We start from the raw sequence: 13,856 nt of genomic DNA, 5'->3' as shown, positions 1-13,856 counted from the left end.
TTTGTAAAAAAAAATCGCGGCCGTATTAGATTGAATAGTCCGTGTCCGTGAATTGTGCATTGTCCGTGTCAAAATGTCCGCCCACGGCCAGTCTCAAAGAAGGGAAAAAAGCCCTGATAAAATGTTATGTTTTGAAATGATCGCCGGGTTTAAACTGTAATACACGTCACTGTTACGTCAGTATTCAAGATGTATGGCGCGGTGAGTGGGCAATGCCGATTAAGAATATATGTGGAATTTTTAAAAACGATTACATAGAGGATATTTGTTGAATTCAGTGGATTATCGATTTTAATTCACGAGTGATCATAGAAAATAATAATTTCACGAGTGGCGCAGCCACGAGTGAAAAAATATATTTTATATGATCACGAGTGAATTAAAATCGATATTCCACCGAATCCAACATTTTTTTTATTTTATGCTTTTTTTTCAAAGTTTATATACATTGTTAAAGAGTGTAACTAAAGAATTTCGCTGGGATAATGACGTCATTTTGTCAAAAAAAATGACGTCATTTCACAGTAAACAGTGAAAATTATTGATACTTTTCACTGATAATTTTCAATGTTTGAAACAGTGAAATTATCAGTTTTAGTTCACGGATATTTCTCTGTTAACCACCGAAAAGCATAAAATAAATGGATTAAATACAATGAATTTTTTCAAGGACTTTTTTCCGTAATACAGTATGACTTTATTATAAGGTTTATGTAAAAAAAAGTTTCTGTTGTAATTAGTTGTACCTCAAATTCTATTTTTACTGGCCTACATGTATATATTTATCTAACGTTTATTTTTGGAAATCGCGCGAAGACAATAACGTCACTATTAACATAACGTCATTTGACGGTTGCAATTACACTAAATATGAGAAGGCGATTTACTAGTATACTGGTATTGTGTTTTATATCATGAAGTTCATTACGGCGAAAAGCGCGTCATTAGAATTGCAAAATTACTGACACGCGGAAGTTAACACACTTTAAAACAAGCGTTCTATTCTCGGAGACAAATGAAATTTACTGTTTTGAAATAACAAATAAATATCCATAAAAGTCCACACAAAAACAGTTGGACACAAAATAAATAACCCTTTTGGTTCTATAATAAATAAACGTATGACTTGCCATGGACTGAATAGCAAACAGTAAATACAAACCTTGACTACCTTTTAAGAGATGTACAAAAGTAATTTTCGCAATTCTGGTGACTGTTTCTCGTTGTGTGCTTCGTGTAGGTGAATAAGCATCTGTATTCACTCCCGTTCAAATAATAATAGGGCAGTTTTGTGTCAATTATTTTATTGTCCCCTACCGGTTTCACCGGAGGGGACTTATGGTTTGCGCTCTGTCTGTCAGTCTGTCAGTCTGTCTGTCTGTCACACTTTTCTGGATCCTGCGATAACTTTAAAAGTTCTTCGTATTTTTTCATGAAACTTGAAACATGGATAGATGGCAATATGGACATTATGCATGTCATTTCATTTTGTTACTACGTCAAGAATTATGGTTGCTATGGCAACAAATATACTATAAATACTGCTTCATATTTTTTCATGAAACTTGAAACATATATAGATGTCAATATGGACATTATGCACGTTATTTAATTTTGTTCCTACGTCAAAAATTCTGGTTGCTATGGCAACAAATATATATAAAAAATGGTGGAGCCGGTAAGGGACATATATTGCTTAGCAATTGACTTGTTTATTCTGTCTTCCTCTGACGATTTACTAACCGAGAACTGACCATGCAATTCTGCGATATTATATGGTCAAAACTTGTGTCTTTGTTTCATACTAGCTTGCGGAGAGTCGTCCGAATGTATGTACAGTGAACAGTGTTACATCATATACATCGTATAAACTGTACACAGACGCAGCAATGTGGCCAATGCTCGTGGTGGAGGGGATGGGGTTCTCTCAAATCATTCAGGTCTTGTGGCAGAAATTTCCTCAACATTGTATCTATAATGTTCAGAAATGTCATTTAATGTTAAAAGCTGATTTAAACAGCTCCGCTGAAAAAGTTAAACGAATAAAAAAATTGGCCGACCTTCTTATCCTACCTTTTTCGAGTTGCCAACACATAGTTCGTGGTTATATACACGTGTGCATACAACAAATTAGTGGTTTTATTTCAAAACGAAAGCTACTCTGTCTCAGACGCTGTGTACATTCCAAAAAAAAAATAAAGTTGACGTGAAATGCTTGTGAATTTAAAATATAACACTATACTGCAGATTCCGTAACATTGTAGACTGTATATTAAGATCTAGTGATATACGCCACCTTATGTGTTGCAACTCTTAATATTATCACATGAAATAACCATTACCCACTTAAAATCAAAGCGCTGAAGGCACTGAAGTTGTTCGCTATTGCATAATTTAAGACGCAATTCATTTTTCAAAATTAATCGCAAGCTTGAAATGAACGCACGCCATTCTAAAGAGTGTGTCATAACGCACGGGTCAAGCTTTGTGTGTACTTTTTGTCATCCTATTTATTTCATAGAGATAACTTAGACAAAATAACAACAGCATGACTCTTTTTGGACGTTCTGAAAGCATTGAAAGTATGATGAAAATGGTAATGAGAACTGAATATAAAGACAATTTGCAATCACCATCATATTAAATGAATAGTGTTGGAATATCGAATACCTATCTCACTAAGAATATAATTTCACGATGAAAATTCCCTGTAAAAACTTTTGATTTTTGACACCATATACAAATTCAAAATAAACAAAAAGATAATTGATGAAAATAAATAAAAAATAAATCTGCGAGCAATACTTTTTTACTCACGAATTAGGTAGTCATACAGACATCCCGTACATAGTTGTTTATGCATTACTTGTTACCCGAGCCGTTCACACGGTGTCAACAACTCTGACCTAAACATAGGTATAGAGCACTAATGCGCTTTTTCGGCATAGCTGTTTCACTCATCTTAATGACTTTTACATAACGCCATCAGACACGCATGAATTTTTCATATGCTGATTCGAGATACAATCTCTGAACTTTTGCTACATTACTGTGTATGTGCTCAGTGCAAAAGATGTAGCACTGTTCAGTGTAAGGAATTCCGGACTACCGGTACTCTCTGTATGTTCAAACGACACAAATTGTGGCCCAGTTACAATTACGCGTTAAAATCCATTTCGCAGAATTTAAGTTTTGCTTTCAAGATGAGAAAACAATCATTACCGAAATAGTATAGTGTCACAATAAGAGGAAATCGTTTAATTATCTAACCACAATGTTTGCCGTACTTGGTCAGCACGTCTGGAAATCGTTCCTGAACGTCTGGATAGGCTGCCATTATTAACAAGTTTGCCATTTTGAATTCAATTTTGTATCAAACAGCATTGTGCTAAAATGTGCCATTTACAATTCGCAATGAGATTTTTAATGACCCTCGTCATGCAAAAATGGGTCTTATTCCATATGCGCCCATCATATAAAGCCCACTCAGACTGCGCATCTCTCAGTCTGGTCAGGAGATACATAATGAGACCATAACATATTGAGTGATTTTATAGCGAACAGCAACGCCTCTGACCTGACTGTTCAAATGCACCTGTTGGGTTTAACAAACGCTGGCCGAAACGCATAAGACCCATTTTCGCATGACGCGGCTACGAACGTGTAATTAAAATGTGTCGAAAGAAAACTGCGTTTAAATCAAATATTAACATACGATATACTTCGATAGTGAAGAAATATACTCATAATAAGGCATTTGAGGACACTTATGGAAAAAAAAACACACAATAGTTAAACTTGTGTTTTCATTTTATTTATTTATTTAGAAAAGTAAATTGCAAACTTTATTTTAAAGTCAGCATATACGCCGACTACATTTTTAAAATATATTTCTTGTTATATTTAGTTGTTTTCAGTTTTAGCGATTATAAAGCATTTTTGAGGTTGTCAAAAGTATGCATGTAGTAATTGGTGAACTCATGTCCAAAGTTTTATAAATTGAGAACTGTGAATATAAAAAGCTTAACCTTCTACTAATCTTCTACTAATGCGTTGCTAGCACCCGTAAATACAAAAGATCGCCGCTATTTGTTGAGAACAAAAGAAAGTTTCCCAGAAATCCCCGCTGTAGAAGCATGAACGAGGTTACGAAACAGACCATTCGTATTATTATTATAATTAATTGTTTGTTATATTCGGTTTTAGAGATTATGAAGCATTTTTGTTGTTGTCTATCGTATCGCTGAAGTTATTGTTGAACTCATGTTCGACGTTTTATAAATTGAGAATATAGGCTAAACAAGCGTAACCTTATACTTTTGCGTTGTTTTCCCGAATCTATTAATAGCTTCAGATTATGAATGAACTGTACTACGTCATTGAGGTGTATGTGAGAGCAAGGAACGACAACTCTGCGTGGAGATTGCCGTGCAATTGGACTGTCGCTTGTTTAGGCTGCACACCACACTTTCTAGCAACCAATGCGCATTAGCACCGGTCAAATTTCTAAATAAAGAGAACATTGCTCAAGTAAGCACCATTTTGAGTGTCTTAATAATAATGAATGTCAGGTTTGAGTTGTGGTGATTTTTCTTGGATGTTTGTAACAAAACTCCGGTCAGTATTTCTGTTGGAAATTTGAAAGGGCGTACGGACATTGAACTATTACAAAAAAATTAATCCTTTGACCCCCAATTTTGTCCATTGCTGTTTAGTACTTGGTAAGTTACCTTTGTAAAAACATGGTTTCCAGGCACCTTGCGTCTGCAGGAAAGTGACAGTTTGTTGTTGAAACTGGCTTAAAAAGGCTCGGAAATACACTTAATTCTGATGTTTTCGTTTGAAATAATCAATACTAAAACATTTTGCCCCAACTCATTTGATTTGAATGTTACTGATATTTCAGAAGGCACACCCTCAACCATTCTGGAAATGTGCTTGGTTTATTTTCAGATTTGCGAGATGACTAGTTTTCAGACAGTGGTTAACTCCTGCTTGTGTACGAGATTGGCCGAGACTAAAAAACTGTATATTGCCACCTTTATCGGCAGCCGCATCTATTAATAGCCTCATATTATGAATGAGCTGAGCAAAAATACTACGCCATGAAGACGCAGCAGAAAGTGGACTATTTTAATCATTCATAAACAATCTCTTCCCCGACACGTATAATATAATCGTTGTTAATTGATACTTTTCTAAATAAGCTCCGTTCAAAACTATTACATTTAACACGATTTTTATATAATGTTTCCATTTGTGAGTGAATATAGTTGGAGAACTCAAAACTGTTGCATAAATTATACAACTCTTTCTGGCGCGGATACGGCGTGTGTGGCAGGTAGTAGGCTCTCCGTAGATAATCCGAATCGACTTGAAATTTTGAGAAACAACATTAGTGTTCGCTACGCGAACAACTAAAACAAGGTTTTTAATTGAGGGTAGTACTTAAGGTTCTTTTTCTTTCATGGAGATGAATGACTAAAAACAACACATATTTATTTATTTCAACAACATAGACAACAACAACAATGGCGCCGATCATCAAAACAAAGTGCAATCTTTATTCAGAATTTTTACCAGTACATCAAAAGCTAGAAAGGGCTTTATCAGACTGTCCTGGATGTTTTAGGTATTTTTCCGTCAATAATAATTCAGAAAATAATCGCAAAAGTCTCGGAATCCTGAATAGTAGCATTTCCAGAACGAAATAAATACAGAGGTGTGTAATAAAGGGATAATAAACTTTTTTGAGGGCATGATCATCTGCGGGCGCTCGAAAAATCTGTTCCTGCCCGAGTGCGCAGCACGAAGGCAGGAACGGATTTTGAGAGCGCCCACAGATCTATGATCATTTCCGAGAAAATGTGTATTTTCGCAATTATTGCATAAACAAATCACACATACACAAAAAAAATTATACTGAAAACAATATGTCTTGTTCATTCGACATCGACAAAATAATTCGAATATTTTATATGACGTCATACAGTTCAAGGTTGTGTTTTACATATGCCTAGCTCGGTCATCATCAGAAATGACGAGGCGTTACCTTCGTTTAGGCAGTTTTCGATTTCAAATGTGTTCAAACATTGGACGAATGCAAATTTGAAAAGCAGCCGCGCAAAGTAAGAAATGAGGAATTATTTTTGAATTTACTGGTCGTGACGGATTAATATATCGTCAGAATAAGTCATTGTTTTCATAGAGTAAATATTTCGTTGAGTAAATAACTGTAGCATTCGCTACTTTGATGGCGGGAATCAGGCTCTGCGAGGTGGAAACCAGACTAAATGAGTTTCTTGTGGGCAATTAATCCTACTTGTGGCTACGGTGCGTTTTTCCGCGGTTTCTCGTCAGAGTTGAATCAGCTAGTGAGGTAAAAGCAGGACGCCATTTTCGCTGCAGAGTTTTTCCAGCTCTTTCCAGCCCTTATACCAGTTCGTAAGTCCCCTATACGGTGGTAAAAAGGGACCCAATTAAATAACCATTCGAACATAATGGCGCTGCGAGCACTTTCTTTTTAATTGCTGCATAATTCACGTTGGAAAACATGGTGATGTTGCTCCGATGGATTTGAGTTGAAATTCTGCACAAAGAAGAAAGGTGGTTCTTTCCTGAGCGGAGGGTGGTTAGTGATATGGTATAAGTCGGAGGTATATTCTTTGAATATTACTGGTGTATTTCATCAGTCAGGGCGACTTTATAGCTGTTTTCAACCCTGGCTTTGGTTGAATAAATTTTAGGGCGAAAAACTTTGAAGCATTTTTCAAGATATTATTAGAAACAAAATCAGCAGCAGTAGCAGCAGCGGCAGTAACAGCAGCATCATTAGAAGTAACAACAGCAGCAGCTGAAGTAACAACAGCAGCAGCGGAAGTAACAACAGCAGCAGCGGAAGTAATAACAGAAGCAGCACTAATAGCAGCAGCAGTAACAAAAGCAACAGCAGCAGTAATAACAGCAACAGCATCAGTAATAGCAGCAACAGCCGCAGTAACAGCAGCAACATCAACAGTGGTGAAAAAACAACAACAACATATGATCTTTTTCTGAAAAATTTAAGTATTTCTTGGAATAAAGCCTGCAAATACATAAAAAGCTGAAATAACAATCAATGACTGCAAATATTAGAAAAATACAGTGATACTTTCTCTGTATTCTACACAGATAGGCATATTACCAGAAATAAAGTGAAATATTTCTGGATGAGTAGAATTTCGGATAAAATTTTAAAATTATTTTGTGGCAAAAATAGGCAGTGTTTGCATACAGTAAGTAAATAGGCAATACATTTAGGTGATTTTCCATCACATTTAAAGAAATTTTTGGGAATAGAAATTTTTTGAATTTTTGTTTTGTTTACAAAAGTAGTAAAGGTGACACTTTGGGGTTACATGGTACCCTATGCTTATTAAAAAAAATAAAAATATTTGTGTTGTTGTTTCATTCATCATGAGATAAATTGTTTGAAGCCATATTGTCACTGAATGTATATTGTTTGAGTTATTTTGCGGTTGTTTTTCATGCATGTTCAGTTTAATGTGGAAATTGTACATTAGAGTGACACTTTAATGAAAAAGTGATTTGTGAATAGAATTGACACTTTTTGTAGTGCAACAGAAAAAGTGAAATTTCTAAATAGCATTGACACTTATTTTAGTGCAACATAAATTGTGTGATTTGTTTTGAATTAAGAAGCATTTATGTAGTGCAAATTTAGTGACTTCAAAAATAGACACTTATGAAAAGTGCAGTTTATATATTTTAGTGTGACACTTTATTGTGATAGTGATAGTGTTGTTTTCATATTATGACAATTATACAGTGAAGTAATTTCAATTTAATCAAGATAAGTGATACACCTGAACTCAGGTTGACAAATTTTATGATTAAGTTGAAGAGATCACAAACTGATCCAGCTGCAGCAAAAGGGAGCATCAGGTGGTGCGATGACTACTTCTACATCAGTTGATGAAACGTCTACCTCTGGCAAAGGTGGCAGTATTTCTGCTTCCGCAACATGTGGCGTTTTGGATGCGTTTTGGATGGCGGCAAGCTGAAAGTAAATGTTGTCACGGTGCAACAACTGCAAGAGATTGTAGGCATATGAGATAAAATCTCAAAGCGTATGCACATGTTACGTCTGTCTCGAGGAAATTTGAATGCGACAAAGTCGAAGGAGGAATTTGGAGGGAAAATGACAGCGGCCATGCTTAGTCAGATGGATTTTGAAATAAATGATATGTTAATTGATAGAAGTCCAGATCTTGAGTTTGCAAAGCTTAAGCCAAAAAAGGTGGAAGATGATTTCAGTTCAGGGTCAGATACTGAAGATGAGCTTAAAGTTGTTAAACAAAAGTCTGGAGAAAAAGCCCATGTGGATGAAGTGGAGGAAGAGCCAGAAGAAGAAACTGAGTCATAGGAGGGCAGTGCACCTGCAGCTGTTGCTAAAAGAAGGGTTTCACACTGGGGGAGGCATAAGAATAACAACACAACAGAAGATTCAGAAGAAGAAGTTGAAGTCAAGCCAAAAGCCAAAACTAAAAGCAAGAAATTGGTGAAAATTAAAGAAAACGAAAGTACAAAGAATAAAATTTATAGAAACCCAAGACAAAATCAAGACATCAGACTCTTCAGACGATGATGTTTTTTTACGTAAGGTGCCGAAGGGTTTTGATAGACATTTGCGGTTTGCTGGTTCCATTGATGGTGAAGGGAATGAATTTGATTCTTTCAAATTGAAGTTTAAGAGTTATGCACCAGCTTTCAATTGGACCGAGGATGAATGCAGGTATTGCTTGTGTTGGAGCTTACAAGGTGATGCCGCGAAATATCATACTTTGATATCTTTCGGTATTGGTCCTCTCACTTACAGGCAGCTTATGAAGAGGTTAGAGACAAGGTTTGGTGGAGACAGCGCAAGCCCGATTCAACCAAGCGTGTCAAGAGTCAAGCGAATCCATTGAGGTGTGGGCAGATAGAGTGCAGATGTTATCTCTAAGAGCATTCAGAAAAGTCTCTGAAAAATATGTTGCTTAGCAGGCAGTCAACCGTTTCTGTTTAGGACTCGAAAATAGAGAAGCAGTAGAAGACGCTTGTCTTTAACGTTTCAAAACCATGGACGAAGCTAAAGATTACGTACATTACTATTTGCACATCAATAGTATAAATGAAAAGCCAAAGAGCTCAAAGCGTACTTCGCAGCGAGATCCAGAGGAGGTTGTTAATGTATTTGAAACAATATAAAGAAGTGAAACTCCAGCTGCTGGAGCAGTATTGAATTTTCATTAAAAACAATTAGTTGGTCCTTTATTTAAGGCAAGTGACCGATTGCCCAAACAGTACAAAACTGCACAATACAGCACAATACAAACCAACATAAACACAAAATATGAATAAAGCTGGGGTCACCGCCTTGGAACGGTCAATGCAAAGCATTGGGGGTTTAAACCTGGTTATAGAGCGCTCAACCTCACACTTGGCCCAGCAATATTCATTATACATTCAAGTGTAAATAAAATTTAACGTCATAGCATTGTAACTCAAATTAAACAATAATAAAAGGGAATTAAAACGCATTCAATTTAATTACTATTTAATTACTCAATTGCATTGAAGATACAAGAGTAACAGAATTACAACTTTTTGACGAACGATCAAATAAAACTATTAACAATTGTCAACTACATTCCTTCTTTATAGAAAAGATTTGAGAATGTAGAATCATAGAGTTAATATCTCAGATAATCATCGCGCAAATACAGGAAGAAGCAGCAATAATGGGTGTAAAAATTCCATATTACATAGCTTGGTTGTTTATGTGACTGCTAAACAAATTAAAAATAATTAAATCAAACAAGAAACGCCTATCAGAGAGAAAATATAAATAAAATGGAACGTTATAAACCCAATGACCTATGCATGTAGATTACAACTGGGAAAGTCGGTCGTATGACGTCACAAAAATCCATAATGACATAATGACGTGAACAAATTCCAAGGGCAGTACTAAATAAAAATATTAATCGGGCTGTGCTACTAATAAAACAAGTTTACGTGAGCATTTAACAAGATGCAAGTTCAGCTTGATGAGATATTAAAGCAGATGCAAAGCCAATTTGACAAACAAATGCAATTCAACAGGAGTGAATGTGCTGGTGGTAGAGCCAAAAGTGGTTATGGGCGTGGTACCAGTGGGTTCAACCAGATGGACAATGAGCCAAATAGGGGTGGATATGGTCGTAGTGGAGGATATCAACCATGGAACAGTAACCGAAATCAAGCCGGTTATAGCAGAGGTGGTGGATATAGAGGTCGAGGTGGTGCAGGTGGTTCAACTGGAAGAGATGAAAGAAATAATGGTTGGGGAGTTCAACAAGAAGCTGGTGAGAGACAGCCAGGCATCAATGATTGCTTCTTTTGTGGAGAGACTGGCCATATCAGATCAGATTGTGAAAAGTGGAAAGCCACGCAAGAATGCTATCCATGCTATGAAATGGGGCATCGCAGAACAGAATATCCTTATCAACAACCGTTAGGGCGTGGACAAACAGGTTTAAACGAGCGGGGGTCGGGCAAAGGGGCCACTTCCGACTCGTAAATGCTGGACCACAAACTATCAGAAAAGAGGGGGGAAGTATTTCTTCCTCCAGGCGTGAATGTTCAAAGATAGGTTGTGAGGAAAATGTAGATAGTTATGGAAAAGAGGGGCATACTTTGTCTTTGAAACCTGTGGATAGAGGTAGAGGGCGTAATGTATCTGCAGGAGAGACAGGACCAAGATCTCATAGAAATAGACCGGTTGAGCCAATAAGACCAATAAGCACAAACACGCGTTTCGTGAAAGCGGGAACACAAACAGATGACAGTTCACCAGAGAGCGGGAGTGAGGCAAGGGGGATTGATTGAGCGGGGGTCGGGTGGATTTACAGGGTAGGTACCTGTATGGATTTGAAATGGATGGATTTACAGGGTAGGTGCCTGTATGGATTTGAAATGAATGGATTTACAGGGTAGGTGCCTGTATGGATTTGAAATGGATGGATTTACAGGGTAGGTGCCTGTATGGATTTGAAATGGATGGATTTACAGGGTAGGTGCCTGTATGGATTTGAAATGGATGGATTAACAGGGTAGTAGCCTGTATGGATTTGAAATGGATGGATTAACAGGGTAGGTGCCTGGATAGATTTGCTTACAGGGTAAGCTTCGCGATGTGCAGTGATGCGTGGTTAGAGCGGTACATATCGACCATTCCTGACTGGGCAAGGTCATCTGCAGGGGGATGCGACAGACTGCGGAAAATGCCCAGCTGCTCTACTGGGGCTAGTCGGGGAAAGTGGAGAAAGGTCGCCGGAGCTTTCACATGTATTTCATGTATAGATTGAGGAGGCGGTGAAATGGTAATGGTGGACATGATACCGCTCGCACGCATTTCGTGACATTGGGTTACCGGTTAATTACATGTAAGGTTTGATGGCATGTACTTCATGTTGATGAGATTATCCCATAGGAGGTCCACCATATTTTGTATATATCTTTGTTTATTTTTAATCATTTTTTTGTTTGAAAGTATGTTACCGCCTTACAAGATAAAGTAGGGGGGAGTGTAGCATTCGCTACTTTGACGGCGGGAACCAGGCTCTGCGAGGTGGGAACCAGACTGGATGAGTTTCTTGTGGGCAATTCATCCTACTTGTGGCTACGGCGCGTTTTCCCGCGGTTTCTCGTCTGAGTTGAATCAGCTAGTGCAATCTCCACGCAGAGTTGTCGTTCCTTGCTCTCACATACAACTCTGCATAAGGCTCAGCACGCCATTTTGTCTACCAAATAGCTAAAACCGAACAAACGCATACAATGTATATTTGAGTGGATATTTAAGATAGCATGCATTTAATTAAGAAATATGACTTTTAAATGTACGATAAATCGTGCAAAAAGTTGTGAGTTTTAATGCAACTCTTTGGAACTATTTCATTGCCCATTTTCACAGATGTAATCATTCCACGCACTTCACAAATGTAAACAATTGTACATAATTTTTATTGAGTGACGTTAGGCATTGCTTCGACGTATTTATGTATGTTGGTTTCTTAACATAAAAAACATATCAATTTTATAATAATGAATTAAGACTGATATAAGATATCATGGTATGAGATGGTTTTCTTTAATGCAGTTAATGCAATGTAACCGTCGTGCAAGAGATTGTTTAGTGTACTGTAACCTCAATGATGAACGCTTGGAATGATCATGACATGAATGAGACGCTTTCAAAACAATAGTCCGTTCTGAGCCCAACACAGAGGTGAATGTAATGTGACCGTCGTGCAAGAGATTGTCAGCTAGTGAGGTAAGCAGGACGCCATTTTCGCTGCAGAGATTTTCCAGCTCTTTCCAGTCCTTATAACAGTTCGTCAGTTCCCTATACGGTGGTAAAAGGTGGCCCAAGTAAGTACCATTCGACCATATAACCTTAACTTCACTGACGTTGCCAATAAAATAAAGCTGTCGTCAAGAGAGTGCAGATGGAGTAATTTGAAAAGTGGATTGAAATATTAATTGCCTTTAACCATTAATGCATAAGAAACCCGGTGCTTATTCAGATCCCCATTTATACTTGGAAAGTCGTCGAAGTGGACCAGTTTATGGACATGAAAAACACATAACAGGGCTTGAACAGCACGTGAATCGCCTTGTTAATACACGATTTCTCCCGTACAAGCCCTTCTTTTGCCAAGTTTTTGCACCCCGCCAGAGGGCATTATAGATAGAGTTTATGCAATAATGCAAAATCACGAAAGGTGTTTATGGGAATGCAAATCTATTTTTGACAACTTATTTAAACATAGTGATGTCTCACAATTCTTGCATAACAACACGGTACGTAAAATTGAAAACATTCATCGAAACATATCATCGATTACAAGCAGAAACTGTAGAGATACCCGTACATGTAGCAGGGTTCGGTATAAGGGGAACTTATACTGCCTTGCTATATGAGCTAGCTTTTATAGCGACGCGGTAGAGTGTCTGCCTGATTTGGAACCGGGAGGTCCCGGGTTCGATCCCCATAGCGGTCGGGGAATTTTCTGGCTGGGTTACATTGGCGCCCAACGTAAAAAACCCACCATGTGTGTCAGACGTCCCACAGATGTCATGGCAATGAGAAATTCGTGGAAGAATTTCATAATTAGAGGGGGTGTATGTAGCAGGGTTCGGTATAAGGGGAACTTATACTGCCTTGCTATATGAGCTAGCTTTTATAGCGACGCGGTAGAGTGTCTGCCTGATTTGGAACCGGGAGGTCCCGGGTTCGATCCCCATAGCGGTCGGGGAATTTTCTGGCTGGGTTACATACATACAAACGTTTATAATTCATACACAACCAGCAATATCACACGTGTTACATGAATGAGTGAACACGAGTTTATTCTTTAATAACATTTCAAGTAAGTATGAATGAAACAATGTTCCTTGTCCTAAAAGCGGACAAATGGATACGACAAATTGATGCGAATTTTGAATAGTCAATGGGACCTTCTGATCAATGTGAAAATTCTGGATTGCCCCACATTACAACATGGATAAACATGTTTAGGTCGGTCAATAATCACTAATAAATAGTATACTCGATAATTAATATAATCACTATTAAAAGTTGGTTTATATAAGGCACATCCAATACTAATCGCAACGTGTTTAACATGTTTCAATTCTTACTTGAAATCTTTGAACAGCAATGTGGTATTCGTATAGAGTTCCGGTCTAAGACCGCATATTCGCGTCGCAGCATTCACGTGCGTGTATGATGATGATGATGATGATGATGATGATGATGGTGGGGAGAGGGG

Source organism: Dreissena polymorpha, chromosome 2 (genome assembly GCF_020536995.1).
Source record: "Dreissena polymorpha isolate Duluth1 chromosome 2, UMN_Dpol_1.0, whole genome shotgun sequence".
NCBI lineage: Eukaryota > Metazoa > Mollusca > Bivalvia > Myida > Dreissenidae > Dreissena > Dreissena polymorpha.
Note: the sequence above shows the minus strand (reverse complement) of the source record.